This window comes from Dreissena polymorpha, chromosome 1, assembly GCF_020536995.1.
Source record: "Dreissena polymorpha isolate Duluth1 chromosome 1, UMN_Dpol_1.0, whole genome shotgun sequence".
Taxonomy (NCBI): domain Eukaryota; kingdom Metazoa; phylum Mollusca; class Bivalvia; order Myida; family Dreissenidae; genus Dreissena; species Dreissena polymorpha.
In genome coordinates this window covers 184,150,426-184,162,817 of record NC_068355.1, presented here as the reverse complement: position 1 = coordinate 184,162,817, position 12,392 = coordinate 184,150,426, and the positions used below count along the sequence as shown (strand labels likewise).

The 12,392-nt window shown below is 36.2% G+C and overlaps 1 long non-coding RNA gene across 1 annotated transcript in view; it reads left to right on the top strand.

Annotated features, from left to right (window-relative positions):
- The first annotated feature begins 1,144 nt into the window (after nt 1–1,144).
- The window catches only part of LOC127864211 (uncharacterized), a 194,644-nt gene continuing 183,396 nt past the window's right edge, over nt 1,145–12,392 (top strand). The window contains exons 1-2 of the long non-coding RNA XR_008041579.1: nt 1,145–1,503; nt 1,942–2,087. This is a non-coding gene — a long non-coding RNA (uncharacterized LOC127864211). The remainder of the gene's footprint in view (nt 1,504–1,941; nt 2,088–12,392) is intronic.

The window sequence follows — 12,392 nt, the reverse complement described above, 5'->3', positions numbered from 1 at the left end:
AATCAATAAAAAACAAACTCGGTACATAGAGTACTTAATTTGTGTTCTATAATCCTACTTGAATTTTCAACCTAGTTATATTTCGATTTAAACATACAGTTCAATTTTTTTTTATTCATGAAGAGGGAAATGTTGTATTATTAGAACATTACAATACCCTTGTGATCAACCACGTGTTAAGGATTCCCGCTTTATCCCGCTCCGGTGATAAGCCCTGCGCATTAGCTATCTAGTAGCGCAACTGTATAGACGCTCATATGCTACTGTAAATATGTAACAATAAAATCGTAGAATAGAAGCTCGTGTTTCTTGTGATATTGCCTTCACATTAGTGTTGACACTCAGATAATAAATACACAATATACAACATCATGTTCTGAAAGTTATAATTATCTATTGTAGGAGGGGTTTAATTTTCTTTCAAACTATACTATAATTTTTTAATAAAAAAGTAAAAATGACTAGCTTACCAGCTTTATTATGAATGGGTTAATAACATGTAATTATATTTTATTCAATTCCTTTTATGGTATGTGGTAAAAATGTCATTAAAGCAAAATAAATAATCTTCCTATGCTTAGGTTTGCATCCCAACATCTAGGGGATTAACAAGTTAATAGATAAATTATTACTTCAAACATCATGTGTTGGATATAAAAACTCTTTGATGTCAGTTTGAAAAAATATAGAGGTTTTTATCTGTAACAATTTATTTTGGCTACTTAAAAAATGGGTACATATATAAAAATGATTTCAAGTTTGAACAATCCTTCCATGTGAGCCTTGCTTTAAGGGGCTTAATACATGTGTTTAAAGTGTCCTCCCAGAGGCAAAGGCTAAACAGATGAGACACTTTCCACCTAAACTGGATTTTCGTTCAGAAAAGACTACCTACAAACAAAAATTTCAATAAAAGTGGAAAATATCGTCCCTGAATATCCTGTGCATACTGCACAGGCTAATCTGTGACGACACTTTACACACATGCATTAAGCCCCGTTTTCTCAGAGTGAGGCTTATATATCCCAGCTGTTATGCATTGCTATTTTCTGTGTACACAGATAATTAAATATTTGTTTGTTTTCTGCATTTTACTAAGACGTAATCATGATTAAAGATAATTATGGACTATCATGAGTTTTTATGTCCCCCACTATAGTAGTGGGGGACATATTGTTTTTGCCCTGTTTGTCTGTTGGTCTGTTGGTCTGTTGGTCCGTTGGTCTGTCTGTCTGTTTGCGCCAACTTTAACATTTTGCAATAACTTTTGCTATATTGAAGATAGCAACTTCATATTTGGCATGCATATGTATCTCATGAAGCTGCACATTTTGAGTGGTGAAAGGTCAAGGTCAAGGTCATCCTTCAAGGTCAGAGGTCAAATATATGTGGCCAAAATCGCTCATTTTATGAATACTTTTGCAATATTGAAGATAGCAACTTGATATTTGGCATGCATGTGTATCTCATGGAGCTGCACATTTTGAGTGGTGAAAGGTCAAGGTCATCCTTCAAGGTCAGAGGTCAAATATATGTGGCCCAAATCGCTTATTTTATAAATACTTTTGCAATATTGAATATAGCAACTTGATATTTGGCATGCATGTGCATCTCATAGAGCTGCACATTTTGAGTGGTGAAAGGTCAAGGTCATCCTTCAAGGTCAGAGGTCAAATATATGTGGCCCAAATCGCTTATTTTATAAATACTTTTGCAATATTGAATATAGCAACTTGATATTTGGCATGCATGTGCATCTCATAGAGCTGCACATTTTGAGTGGTGAAAGGTCAAGGTCATCCTTCAAGGTCAGAGGTCAAATATATGTGGCCCAAATCGCTTATTTTATAAATACTTTTGTAATATTGAATATAGCAACTTGATATTTGGCATGCATGTGCATCTCATAGAGCTGCACATTTTGAGTGGTGAAAGGTCAAGGTCAAGGTCATCCTTCAAGGTCAGAGGTCAAATATATGTGGCCCAAATCGCTTATTTTATGAATTCTTTTGCAATATTGAAGATAGCAACTTGATATTTGGCATGCATGTGTATCTCATGGAGCTGCACATTTTGAGTGGTGAAAGGTCAATATCAAGGTCATCCTTCACAAGGTCAAGGTCATCCTTCAAGGTCAAACATCATATAGGGGGACATTGTGTTTCACAAACGCATCTTGTTTATGCCCCCCTTCGAAGAAGAGGGGGTATATTGCTTTGCACATGTCGGTCTGTCGGTATGTCGGTCGGTCGGTCCACCAGGTGGTTTCCGGATGATAACTCAAGAACGCTTGGGGCTATGATCATGAAACTTCATAGGTACATTGATCATGACTCGCAGATGACTCCTATTGATTTTTAGGTAACTAGGTCAAAGGTCAAGGTCACGGTGACCCGAAATAGTAAAATGGTTTCTGGATGATAACTCAAGAACGCTAAGGCCTAGGATCATGAAACTTGATAGGTAGATTGATCATGACTCTCAGATGACCCCTATTGATTTTCAGGTCACTAGGTCAAAGGTCAAGGTCACAGTGACCCGAAATAGTAAAATGGTTTCCGGATTATAACTCAAGAACCCTTATGCCTAGGATCATGACACTTCATTGGTAGATTGATAATGGTTGGCAGATGACCCCAGTTGATTTTCAGGTCACTTGGTCAAAGGTCAAGGTCACCGTGACCCGAAATAGTAAAATGGTTTCCGGATGATAACTCAAGAACGCTTATGGCTAGGATCATGAAACTTCATAGGTACATTGATCATGACTGGCAGATGACCCCTATTGATTTTCAGGTCACTAGGTCAAAGGTCAAGGTCACAGTGACAAAAAAACATATTCACACAATGGCTGTCACTACAACGGAGAGCCCATATGGGGGGCATGCATGTTTTACAAACAGCCCTTGTTTTATATATAAAACATACACATGTTACTTTTATGTTAATGAATAAACACACACAATGCATAACTCGTCAACCAAACAACTCAAACAGACATTAGATTTGTTTATATTTCATCATTACATTTATATTCTGACAGAACAATTTTTTGAAAAACACCACCTTCAATAAAAAACTCAAATAAATGTACTGCCTTTAGAACTCAGTTTTGTGAGGAAAGTTTCATGTTGTGAGGTTTTTCTCATCAAGTTTCCGAATTTTCCTTGTTGATCAGTACTTTTTGTATGGTCAATTAATCTTGTTTTAATCAGACAGAACAGTAATCTGATAGCGCAAGGCCCACATGCATTCCATTTATGGTCAATTAAAACTGTAAACCTGGGCTCAATGATATAACGAGGGCACCCTGGCTAGGTGAGTACAGTTAACCTGCAAGTATGCTGTAGTTCTGCTAATAATAACACCCATCAGTACTGCTAAAAAATACATGAGCCTCAATCTGGGAAAACGGGGCTTAATGCAAGTGTAAAGGGTTGTCCCAGATAAGCACAGAATTGGCTCAATAGGGACGCCACTTTAAACATAAGGGGCTATTTCGTTCAAAGGAAGTCTCTTAAAAGCAAAATCCAGTAAAGGCAGAAATTATTATCCCTTATAAGCCAATGCTAACTGCACAGGCTAATCTGGCACAACATGTAACGCACATGCATTTAGCCCTGTTTTCCCACAGCAAGCATGTGAGTCCTGTCATTGGATTATTGCATGTACGTAAGGTGTCATCCCAGATACCACAGTGCAATCCAAACAGACGTATCAAAGATAACAATTAATACTGTGAAACAATTATCATTAATCGCCAAACATTGATTTTCGCATATTTCGTCAGTAGACCGATTGGTGGATTTAAGTTGCTTACCAATAATTATGTGTAGTGTTAAAACAAAAGGAAGACTGAAAGACATTAATATGCAACGTAATCAACGCACATATCCTGCACACAAATTGAGAAAAAATCAAAGTTGAGACAAATTTTGACCACAGTCTATTTGTTATACTAACGCGCGTAATACCCAGTCCGTACTTTATCTTTACTTTCTTCCTGCTGCTAAGGCTAGTATTCCATCTATCCGCATCCGTATCCGTATCCGCAAAATCATAATACGGACGCTATATTCCATTTATCCGCATACGTCGAGCGTATCTTTATTTTTGTATATGGATAAAACTAAGTATTATAATTGAGATAATTATTATGAAGGACAGGCCTGAATTTAAGTAGATATAAGGTACAAATCATCATTATGTCTGTAAAAGAATACAAATGATAAATACCTGAAACATCTTCTTTAAGTGCCTTGGCCATGCTTTTCCAAACATTTGAAGTAAAATCAGAGTCCCGATATGCAGAACTGAGTTAGTTGTATAATTCCGGGTAATTTTTCACGAATTTGATAGTTTTTCAGTTGATTTTTGAGATGACAGCTACTCTCATCATGCTAAATGCCGTCCGTATCTTGTCCGCATCCGCATTAGAATGCTCACTTGAAGTCTAAATTAAATGCTCTTTGTTCTTATTTTGCACATGCCGGGGCGGACAACTAGATTATAAAATAACTTGGCCGGACCCAACTTTTTCTTGCCAGGGGCAATAGGACAACAGTTAATGTTGAGCCCTGGAACTTCTTTTGGGGGCGCCTTTTGCGCATGCGGATATACGGATGCGGATGAATGGAATAAAGTGCATTTCAATTTGTTCTAAACCTGAAATTTCTGCTGATAAGGTTTTTCAGTTTAAGAACTAACCTCTATGATTTTCAACATAAAATTGCTGTACACTTTATAACACAAAATTATTTTCTTTATTGATAGTTTGTTAACATTGTATTGGGAAGCAACATTCTGCTAAAGATCTTGTTGGATGTGTTTTGGCATTTTTACTGATATTTATTACAAATCCCCAATAATCAAGTAGATATGCCCCTGTATTTTCAATTTTATGATGTCCTGCGCTTGAGGCGGATTTATGTGAGGACCTGGAGTGCGTCCCAGCACGCCTACCTAATTTGCATACTAGACTTACATAATTTGGGACGAAATTTGAATTATAGCTGAAATTTCAAGCTATTTAGTTGTTCCCAAAAGACATGACCCTGTGATGTCTATGATTCCAATATAATTTCAGCCCCTGCTGTGACCTGGCACAGGGCATGTCAGAACTTATCTGAGTTATGAAACCCAAGAGCATGTGCATTAAAGCACTTTGGAATATAGGCGATAGGCGGAAGATAATGCAAGGCTATAAATTACTGAATATGTTTAAACAATATTTAAAAATGCAATTTTTCAAGAATAACGCAGACAGGCTTATTAATTATTCATTCTAAATACATATAAAAAGTATATTGTAACAATTAATTTCATCCTAATTTCAGCCAACGAGGCACAAACATAATCCGCGGCTACGCCTCGGCCAGATTATTAGTACGCGGCGGCCGAATCGTGTGTTCACACGGTGTGGCACTCGGCATCGATCCGCGCAACGACGCCGAGTCTGTATTAACCTCGCATACTTACGCGGCGGATCGAGTTAAAAGATATCCACCTACATGTACATACATGTAAGTAGCGTAGAATTAATTACGCGCAACTGTTAATGTTTCGTTCGATTATCATTATTAAATTTGTAATTCGAAACACACTTCCGAATTTTAATGCTAACGGGACCTTTGGCAAATTCTAGCGTCAAATTAACAGAGCTAAAATATCCTTTATTTCATAAAAAGCGCGCGAAAATTATGCAGACATGTAGAACGTCGTTTGGAAAGTTTGGGTGTATTTTGTGCTGTATAAATACATGAACATCACGTCAGGTGTAAAATGCGTGTTCAGTGGGGAAAAAAGCCCCGATTATACGATATTTTATCATCTCTATAAATAGTAACAAATGCCAAAATGTATTTGATACTTAAGGAAATATCGAGAATGTTTGTGTATCGTAAATATTTACCAGCATTTGCTTTAAAACTGGAATATACGGGATTTTCGGGTAATTAGTAGCGATATTAACTTATAATATGAACAAAATAAAACGTGTTTATAAACGCATATTCAACCAATAGTTATAATAAGCTGATAATTAACAAAACAACAAATACGTCGTCACCATCTTGATTATTGATGTGGCTTCAAACTGCTAATTTTCTCAGCTTAAATTTAATGGTAAAATCAACATGAAATTAATTTATGAATCCACCATATGCTGGAGGCTTGACCACTTGTTTGTGCGAAAACATAATTATGTGACCTTGTTAATGTGTGAAATACATACACTACGGGCGGGAAACAAACTTTATTGGCCAGACACATTAACTATGCTTACATGTATATGCTAATACAATCCGCGCACAATGCATTTATTATGATTTTAATTATTATTATAATTATTCTTTCAAAATTTGTTAACTACATGTAGGTAATAATTTTAAAAAGATTTTTTATTTCATGATGCACATCGACTCGGCATCATGTCACGGATCGCGGCATGCCTCGGCGGACAGATGCAAAGTTTCGCGGCGAAATGCGACTTGCCGCCGCATACTGACGCGGCTTCAACGACTGACGCGGAATCGACTCGTTTCTTCTTGCCGCCGCAGATCGCGAAATACGTTTGTTCCGCTTTGGCTGTACTGTAGTGGGTTTATCACAGGGTGGCTTGCCCTACGCCCAACCCTCCCCCTTTTTAGCTCACCTGAGCGATAGCTCGAGGTGAGCTATTGTGATCACTCAGCGTCCGGCGTCCGTCCGTCCGTCCGTCCGTCTGTAAACAATTTGTAAACATCTTCTTCTACTAAACCATTGAGCCAATTTCAACTAAATTTCATGTGGAGCATCCCTAGGTCATGGGACAAAAGAATTGTTAAAAAAATTTGATCACATAATCAAGATGGCCGCCATGACCATATATGGTAAAAACCTTAAAACATCTTCTTGTCAGAAACCGCTCATCAGATTTTCAAAAAATTTCACAGGGATGACCTTTGAGGGCTCCCCTGAAAAAGTTGTTCAAAGAAATTTGATTCGTCAAAAAACATGGCCGCAGGAGCACGTTGAACTTTGCATGTTTATTCGTTTTTGCCTATTTTGTGAAAACTTTCAAAAATCTTCCACATTTTTTGTCCGATCCTTTCCAAATTTGCACAGTGTCTTTATATCAATGAGGACACAAACCCTACAAAAAATGAGCATTATTGGTCCATGAAGTACAGAATTACCTCCCCTTGAATTGAGAAAATGGTGTTTATGCAATAAAGTCCAAATTTTTCATCCAATTCTTTCCAAACTTGTAAGGATTTAGCATGGTTCAAACAAGGGAAACAACTACGGTTTATGCATGTTCTTTTTATTACAGATTTGCCTCCCTTTAATTCATTCAAAATCTCATTTTTACAGCAGAGATTCCAAATCTGACCTGTAAATGAGCCCCATATTTACTGCTGGTGCTATGTTACCTTTTTCCATTTGATCATTCTTAAGTATTGGTCTTGTAATGCTGCTACTGCTACTGCTACTGCTACTGCTACTGCTACTACTACTACTACTACTACTACTACTACTACTACTACTACTACTGCTACTTCTACTACTACTACTACTACTACTACTACTACTACTTCTACTACTACTACCACTACTACTACTACTACTACTACTACTACTACTACTACTACTACTACTACTACTACTACTACTACTAGTACTACTACTACTAGTACTACTACCACCACCACCACCACCACCACCACCACCACCACCACCACGTCTACTATTACTACTTCTACTACTACTGCCACTACTACTACTACTTTTACCACTACTACTACTACTACTACTACTACTACCACTACTACTACTACTACTACTACTTCTACTACTTCTACTACTACTTCTACTACTACTACTACTACTACTTCTACTACTACTACTACTACTACTACTGCTACTACTACTACTACTACTACTACTACTACTACTACTACTACAACTACTATTACTTCTACTACTACTACTACTACTACTACTACTACTACTACTACTACTACTACTACTACTACTACTACTACTACACAACCACCACCACCACCACCACCATTCACAGTTACAAAAAACGTATTCACACAATGGCTGCTACTACAACTTATAGCCCATATAGGGGGGCATGCATGTTTTACAAACAGCCCTTGTTTCTATGGGATTTTAACCACAACTGTTCATGTTTATCTCCGACACCTATTTTTAGGTCACCTGTCATGAAGTGACACGGTGAGCTTATGTGATCGTGTGATGTCCGGCGTCCGTTGTGCGTGCCTGCGTGTGTCTGTGCGTCCGTCCGTCAACAATTTGTTTGTGTAGACAGTATAGGTCACAGTTTGCATCCAATCTTGATGAAATTTGGTCAAAATGTTTATCTTGATGAAATCCGGTTTGGGATTGTATTTGGGTCATCTGGGGTCAAAAACAAGGTCACTAGGTCAAATAATAGAACAACCTTCTGTAGACAATAGAGGTCACAGTTTTCATCCAATCTTTATGAAATTTGGTCAGAATGTTTATCTTGATGAAATCTGGGTTGGGATTTTATTTGGGTCATCTGGGGTCAAAAACTAGGTCACTAGGTCAAATAATAGAAAAACCTTGTGTAGACATTAGAGATCACAGTTTTCATCCAACCTTTATGAAATTTGGTCAGAATTCTTGATGAAATCTGGGTGGGATTGTATTTGGGTCATCTGGGGTAAAAATCTAGGTCAAATAAATAGAAAACCCTTGTGTTGACAATAGAGGTCACAGTTTTCATCCAATATTTATGAACTGTGGTCAGAATGTTTATCTTGATGAAATCTGGATTGGGGTTGTATTTGGGTCATCTAGAGTCAGGAACTAGGTCACTAGGTCAAATCATAGAAAAACATTGTGTAGACAATAGAGGTCATAGTTTTCATCTGATCTTAATGAGTCAGGTGAGGGATTCAGGGCCATCATGGCCCTCTTGTTTTAGATGGGCTAAGGGCTGTCATTGACTTTTTTATGACTGGAAAACAAAATGCCAAGGAATCAAGATCCAGTAAACCAAATTTATCAATAGGATAGCTGTTATTAATGTCTTAAGCCAGTGTATAGAATTAATATCATTGTTAAGTCTTTACAAAATTGAACTCTTTATAATTGATCAAACAGCATCTATACCCATTAATTTATTGGGACCAAAACAATTGTTCTGTACTACAAAGAAGACGTGACATAACAAGTTAAAAAGAGAAGCAAAATCTTTAGACATCAAAGTTAATGTAATTAAAACCCAATCAGTGCCCGTGAATATTATGTGTACAATAAATATGCCAGCAAGCTGTTGTGTTTAGTCAAGCCGACATATGCATCCCAGACGAAAATGCCATCAAACTTATTTGCCACCCTTGATATTGCCTCTCTCAAACTTTTATGTATTTAAGTTAGGATTATCTGATGTCAGATACGCAAGTACTTACGAAAAAATGCAGTAGAAGAATTTTTTATTTTTGTGCTCAACGACTAACAAGTTATACTTATCATTAAGTACTCATCATGGTTACTTTTATTATACAAATGCAAATGGCTTTATCTTTATTCATTGATAAATTATAATTTATCCGCACTATGGGAAAACTGGGCTTAATACATGTGTGTGTAGTGTCTTTAAGATTAGAATGTACAGTCCGCAAAGGCTAATCGGGGACAACACTTTCGGCTTTAATGGATTATTTTTTTTAAAGGAACTCTAGTCTGAACATAAGTCCAGTCTAGGCGGTACTTTACAATGCATTAAGCCTGGTTTTCCAAGAGAGTGGCTCAAACCAGTTATCAAAATATCAAGTCATGAGAGAGAGGAATGACTCAATGTCTGGAGAGTAACTGGCCATGTGGACACTTAAACCCTTTGCATGCTGGGAAATTTGTTGTCTGCTAAAATGTCGTCTGCTGAATTTATAAAATTAGCATTTTCTTCGATTTTTTTCAAAGAATACTGTCAGAATAGCAAATAGTTTCGATCCTGATGAGAGGCCATGTTCTGTGGCGTCTCATCTGGATCCAAACTGTTTGCAAAGGCCTTCAAAATTCGTTTTTTTAACATGTTTTTATTCAGTATAAAAAGTCAATGAACTCTGCATTGTTGCTGAATATACAATGCACTTGAAAATAGGCTTTATGCTGATTGAAATTAAATCAAAAAAACAACTTAAGCATCAGTATCTGTTCTTTTTGAGCAAAAGTGGCATTTATTGTAAGTGAAGAAGATACATTTTCAAGAATAAACATCAGAAGTATAAATGTTTTTAGAATGTGAGCATTTTATCCAGTAATCTCAAAGTACCAGTTTTTGGATAGAAATCCAATAGCATTATTATTTAGAAGTTTGCAATCCCTTGTTCCGAAATAAAAATCATTAACAAATATGCGGAGTAATTTATTTAAACAAACAGAAAATGCATTCTGAAACCCTTAATAGGAGTCCTGCAATCATTTGTAATCAATAACTTATGTTTTAAAAAATCATTGGTTCATGCTACCAATTGTAAAATATTGCAACCAATCCCTGAATAATGTAAATATGCCATGACGTTGGAATAACATATATCCCGATCAGACTAGAATATTAAATATACCCATTGTCTGTTATAAAAAAATAGTAACATAGGTTACAACTCAAATTTCTCACTTTGTTTAAACTTATTATAATTTTTTATCAACTGGTAGGAGAGAAACATACATTTATGTTTGTTCTCCCTTTCTTCTGTTTGAATCACATTCTGAAGAAGTACATGTATTTGAACTTAAGTAAACTACTTTATAATTTTAACAAAGGAAATTAAAGCAAATTTTGTTGCAGAATTTTATTTTATTTTGTATACTGTCTTGCTATACCATTTGACCCTAACATATTGACTGATTATATTCATAAATGTAGCAATATTTGTATGTTTCTTATTGGCTTTTGTGGTCTTGTGCTTCATTTAAATAAAAAAGCCTGTGTGGTAAGAGTGGTACAATAGACTGATCCCGGAAAAGCACGAGTTTAGAAAAACCCACTAATCACCCCGGTACAAACATTGCTGGTCCGTTATATCAACCAATGATAGCTTCCTTTAGATAATAACGGTTGATACGGTGTGTGATTTTGAAAGGATTACAAATGGGTCATGTTTATTTGTACCAGCAGATTAGTGGGTTTTTCCAAAAAGTTGCTTTTTCCGGGATACATATATTGTGTAGTAAAACATAACACCCTAATGCCTGTGATGTTAATCAAGATTAAAGGTAGAGGTAAATATTACTCTAAGAGGGATTTGCAGGACTGTTATACACTTAGAAGCATGATGATGATCATACATTGTTTAACCCCTAAGAAATGATCTACGTTAATTGATGTGGGGGCGCTGCGTAAAACAACAATCAGGTCTTGTGTTCGCGGCATAATACAACTTAATAAGGTAAACATGTTGCCGCATAATACCAATACATGTAAATGAGACCAACCTGTTCACTGCATAAAACAACAATAAGGTCAATGTGTTTGCTGCATAATACAACTAAATCATGGCGATCCATCCCATGACAAAGAAATTAGTTTTTACAGTAATGTATGCAATTGATTTTGCGTTAATTTGCTGTTCTTGTTGATATCTGAGTTTTTCAAATGGCAGCGTTATATGTTCCCTTTGATATATTGCTCAAGAGCTAGAAGGTTACAACATTGCAGGGCATAGACCTCATTTTTGTAAGTTAATACATGTTAATTATCCAAAAACTACTTCATTACATTTCTACTGTATTTATTGTTTTTAACAACATACATCTGGAGCAGTTAGGCAAAACTTCTCTCATACAAAATTAATATAAACAATTGTTAGGTAATTGTATTAAAATGCGCAGACATGTTATGTTGTAGATAGTTGTATAACCTAAATGTTGCCTTGCTAGGCTTTTCTTGTAAGAATGAATGTAGCTGTCCCACTTGTGTTTTCTGATAATAATTCGCACTGTTTGTATTAACCCTAAGCTACCAATAAAAAGAACAATTTTTAGCAATTATCTGATATGACTGTAAAGTGGTTTACTCTTTATGGTGTTTAATTTGGTTGTAGTTGTATGCATGAACTAGGATGTACATGATTGTAATACTTAGCTATCTATTCTCCACAGTCAACATTTAAGCATGCCCTTCTGTTTACCAGATCTGCTTGACGCTCCTCACCAGTGGTTATTTCCGTTGATCACAATAATAATAGAGAGTGACAGCAAAATGTGTCTAGTACTAAAATTAATATATTTATGAGAAGACCAAAAATATTGTGTATGCCCCTGCATTGACAGATTTGGGAGGTACATATTGATTGACCCATCCTTCCATCTCTACATGGTGAACACATATCTTTCTTACTTGCATGGATTTTGTA